This window comes from Bombyx mandarina, chromosome 12 (genome assembly GCF_030267445.1).
Source record: "Bombyx mandarina strain Sakado chromosome 12, ASM3026744v2".
NCBI classification, from domain to species: Eukaryota; Metazoa; Arthropoda; class Insecta; order Lepidoptera; family Bombycidae; genus Bombyx; species Bombyx mandarina.
The window spans coordinates 12,122,234-12,127,486 of record NC_143219.1 but is presented as its reverse complement, the minus strand read 5'-3'; the positions used below and the strand labels follow the sequence as shown (position 1 = coordinate 12,127,486).

Here is a 5,253-nt window from a genome sequence, read left to right as displayed (position 1 = left end):
ATTTTCACATTAAAAGATTAATTACGGACACAGTACCCAAATACCGAGACGCTATTTAAAAGAGAAAACGTAATTTATATGGCATATATTGACTTTTACAACTCAAGTAAAATCTTTGATATATTCAAAATTATTCTTTATTACTATAGCCTTAAAAACTAAACCTTTAAATCAAAAACAAAAGGGCGGTCACAAAAATTCCGAAGCCGACCAACATACGAATCGAGTGATTTTACGAGTTCATAATTCATTTTCCCGTCATTATTGTAGAATAAGAGCAATAAAGGCGATTTTCTTTTCTCCGACCACTGGAAACGGGTAGCGCCTTTCTCGAGTGTGACCCAGAAATAAAGATATTTCGGATATACCTACTTAAACGAACGACCATGACCAAAAACTGAACAAAATTTATTTCTAAATGTAGTAGCTAGTACATCGATGAAGGCTTTTTATTACTTTCCTTGGGGATACAATTGACTCTCAATTGCATTAATACAACGACCTTCCTGCTCTTCAAATTAGAACGAATTATTGCATTAGTACGATGGTTAGTCCGTGGGTGTCGCGATCAGTTCTCAATCAGCAGAGGTCAGTAACGTAATAAGATGTCAAAGAAAATTGTCTGCATAAGTTTCCTAGCATCCTTTGGAAATTTAACAAATTATAAAGTATTTAAATACTTAGGAGAATTTAATATTAATTAAGTGAAATAAAAAGCCTTTACTCATTCATTATGTAATAACATTAAAATTCGCTTCGAAGCTATCGTAGCCTACAGGATAGGAGGCGTAGTGAAGTCGTACCAAATGATTATGGCGGTGACCAAATCCCGCATAACCCCACTAATTTTTCAAAGGAAATACGCATTTAGCACGTACTCATCAATGACTTTCACAATGAAGGAACAATCCGATAATTTATCCGATTCCTTCTGTTTAAGTATTGGATTTCCTCCGTATGTTAGTTTGGGGAAGGATGAATGTGATCCAAGTAGACAGCATGTAAGCTGTTCTATACGCGACTTGCGAAATAGTAACTGGGTAATAGAAGGTGAGACCTTGGTTAGTTCTAACCCAGCTTGGTCTCCTGGTGGAGTCAAAACAGCTAAATGTATCGAGGGGAAATGTTCTTCGCGCTGAACGTGTCAATTTGTCTCTGTCAGTTTTAGAGTTCTACCCTGTCCAAGGTCAACCTGGTCAACCACGAGTTGTTAAACGATAGAAGGTTTTAATAGATTCTATTTTAACACACGACGCCTACCGCCGGCGCTCAACGTGTAATCGGAAATCCGGCAATTTCCTCCTGATCCATAAAGCCTCACCTCTATTTGAGAACTGAATGAAACTCTGCGTAGTTTAAAGAGTAGCGGATAAATTTTGAATCAAGAAAGAAGCGTATTACTTTTAGTTATCTTTTTTAAAAAAAAAAATGATGAAATAGAAATACAAAGAATTATAACAACAATGACAGCAACCGTACCGCGTGGAATTAGGAATAGGACTGACTGGGAAGAAAGGGATTGCTCTGTAATAAAGGATCATGAATGCTGATGCTATTCGGGAAAAGTGATGATGAAAGCACAATTAAGAATCAGAGGGCATCATAACAATGCGACCACATTTCATAGTTAAGCTACGACATATACTAGAAATTAGATTAAAAAATAAATTCCCTTAAATATATACCGATTCGGATATATGTCCATCATCACGTGAGCCCTCGTTCATTATATTCTTCAAAATGTATACGAACATGTACCTTTTAATATCACTAGTAAATAAAAAGTAAATTTCAAGGCCGACGCCATAAAAACCCGATCTCGGAATGACTAATATCAATGTATCTGTTCAACAAGAAATGATCGACTCGCTCAGCTACTAATAAAAACCAATCAAACTTCGTTCAAATATACTTGAGACTTTTCGTAAGTGTCGTCGTCAAGTATTAATGTTTGACTTTCGCCTTGGATTGTGTTCGTAAAGAACAGTTTCTTACGTTTCAAAATAAATTGCCTTCTTCAAAACAAACTTTTGAATACATCTCCGAATGAGAAATGAACTTTGTTGTTTAATATTGATACGAAAAGGTATTGTTAACGTAAAGGGAAGTCGTGTACTTTTTCCGAAAACATTTCATATTTTGTAACTATTTGTTTGATTATTAAGCCATTAGATATAATATTATGTTTAAAATACATTGTAGTAGAATGTATGAATCGAGAGATCACAGTAAATTAGACGAAAAAAATCCACGCAATTAAAAAACAAATAAATAGTACATATCAATAGAAATAGTTCTAATACTTTCAGAACTATGATATACATAGTTTTGCTACCATGTATAATTATAATATCATTTTTCAAAACTTATAAGTCTGAAATATTATTTGTTAAGTATATAAATTTTGATAAATAGAGTAGTAGACTTTAGTAGGTCTATACATATAAAAGAGAATGTATGTATTTTCACCTAAAATTTTCTTAAGCAGTTAGCTTTCTGATTCGTCTTATGACTTTTATGTTTTAATATAAAATTGCATTTTGTTGCGGGCGAAATGGCGGGTGTCTCTAGTACATTTACAAAAGTTGCTATGTTCCATATGCGCTCTGAAATAGCTAGATCGATTTTGATGAAATTTTCAGAAGATCTCCAAATGGACCCATCAGAGATTCTATGAAGTTTACTGGCGATCAGGAATCAAAGAGAAATTAAAGATCGGCCAGTAAAGCAAGCCGGATTTTACTAGTAAACTAAAAGTATGAATTTTTATAAGATAAAATTGTCAATTGACAAATGTGAAATTCACAGATGAACAACACGTCAATAAAATGACTTTAGTAAAATCTGTTGAAATGTTTTTTTTAAATTACTTTAGTCACTGTTATTAATATTCATATCCTGAAAATACCATAAACAAAAGGTAATTTTACTAGTAAGTTGGAGCGTGACCTTTCACGGGTAGGTAAAACCATCTTCCAGTTTGAAAGGTGAGACAACCGTTCTACAATACAACTGAGACATCGACCTCAAGGCGATGGCATTGACATTGTGATGTCAGTGGAGTACAGTAAGCATCTAACACCAGGCGGATCGCAAGCTTTATACAAGAACTTAGCATGTGCGGGATACCACAATACCACCTACTAGACCACAAACAAATAAGGCTGTTTAGAGTCTAAGATCTGATACTTCAGTCTTGTCTCAAGGTGAGTATCGATTTAGCATTTCCCCTGACCAAATAAATAAACACTTCTTCTTGCCCTTATTTCCATTATTTGGGATCGGCGGAGGATCTCATCATCCTCTATAGTCATTTGGCATGTGTTTTACGATTCGCCGCCTGTCTTACGTCAATCCTGCTTGGACTAAATCTCCAGTAAAAGCCCACGGGGAGGGGGCTTTTTCAATTAAATTTCAATCAAATAATTTTTTTTATTTTTTATTGCTTAGATCGGTGGACGAGCTCACAGCCCAACCAGGTGTTAAGTGATTACCGGAGCCCATGGATATCTACAACGTAAATGCGCCACCGACCTTGGGATATAAGTTCCAAGGTCTCAGTATAGTTACAACGGCTACCCCACCCTTCAGACCGAAACGCATTACTGCTTCACGGCAGAAATAGGCGGAGATTGTGGTACCTACCCGTGCGGAGTATAACAACACAAAAAAGCTAGGTAATCCTTTGTTTTAACGAGGCGCATCTAATTGACAAAACATTCGTATTTTGTTAGTACCCGGTTGAGCATTGCGCCGTTCTTTACGCTGGATGAAAGGGTGTTTGGCGCCACTCTGTCGCCTCGACGCGGTCTCGTCGTCGTCGCAGGCAGGGCTTTCACACTAGATACACAGTAAATTAAAAGCAGCAGGTTAAATAAAAGAACGAATAATGCTAAAGTGTTTTTATTTTCTTTAAATTAACACAATTCGACCGGAATTGTACCTCTTTTACCTCTCATAGCGCTCGGCAAACACCGTGGAGGGGAGCTCATTCCATAGCCGGATGGTACGTGGCAAGAAAGATCTCTGCAAACGCACTGTGGATGAACGTAGTGGCTCCAGGTAGTATGGAATAATTATTTAGGTAGCTTTACCTAAATAATTATTATTTTTATTCATTTATTAGATATAATTAGATTATTATACCTCTTTTTAAGTAACTACCGAAGCCTACCTCAACGTGGACGTGGCTATCTTCTTGTCAAAATATGAGGTCGTTCTCTCATTTGTAGTGCAAGGGATGTCTTACCCTTCAACCCGAAAGGTATAAGTACATGCCCATAGAAACAGACTAAATGATCATGGCACCTAGCCGTAAAAACTCCAATATGTCCTATAATTAACAATTGCGTAAATTTGAGAACTATTGCACTAATAGATTTAACTGTTAAAAGTTACATAACCCAAAAAACAAATGATGTTGGTAAAATCAAATAACAAAAACCGAACTTTTGACAAGATTCGATTTAGCTAGTTAGTACCGTCAAAGAAGCTGTTCCTGTGATGTCCTCTCTATCACAGCAGTTAATTTAAACCCAAAACATCACAAGGCGCATGGCCTTATTGAAGTATTATCCATGGACTTTGAAAAGATTGGATTGGCTATGAATTATGTTCCTTTAAGCCGAATTAGAGAGAAAGGATTTCCCAACAACATTGAGCTTAGCCTCAAATAGCACTCCTATAAAATAACCTCATTAAGTAACCACATCTGAATGAACCGTTTCTTTTAAAAGGAACTATATACACAAACTGCTACAAAATAAACCGCTGCAGTGTTGGCAGGGTTGCACCAAACTATCGATTCGGTTAAGCACGAAAGAGACGAAGCTATCTGGCGCGTATCGACGCATCTCTTTCTGTAGGGCAGTATCTCCGCCACATGATCTCCACAAACAGTGACGGTCCACACCACGTGATATTGTCCAAACAGAATTCTAATAATTGAATTGTACATAAACTAATGTAAATACAATTGTTATTATCGGATTGCGTTTCAAATCTCGAATACATAGTCGTCTAAATTGATCATCTGATATTTTGTTGCAGCTGTATTGATACATTAAATACAATCAGTACGCATTTTAAAACAAAATCAATCAAAAAAATAAAGAAATACCTAAGTATTTTCCCCGGTCTCCGCGAGTTGTGGATACAATTTTAACTAGTTTTAACGATCCATTCTCGCGTTTTTATTGTCATCATATAATTTCCGACGTTTCAAATACTTTACAGTCTTCATAATCATAGACG

At 36.1% G+C, this 5,253-nt stretch overlaps 1 long non-coding RNA gene across 1 annotated transcript; it reads left to right on the top strand.

Annotated features, from left to right (window-relative positions):
* Positions 1-2,985: 2,985 nt before the first annotated feature.
* On the top strand, positions 2,986-3,897 carry LOC149501838 (uncharacterized). Its single transcript, XR_016323990.1, has 2 exons — positions 2,986-3,206; positions 3,735-3,897. It is a non-coding gene; the product is annotated as an uncharacterized LOC149501838 (long non-coding RNA).
* The last annotated feature ends 1,356 nt before the right edge of the window (positions 3,898-5,253 follow it).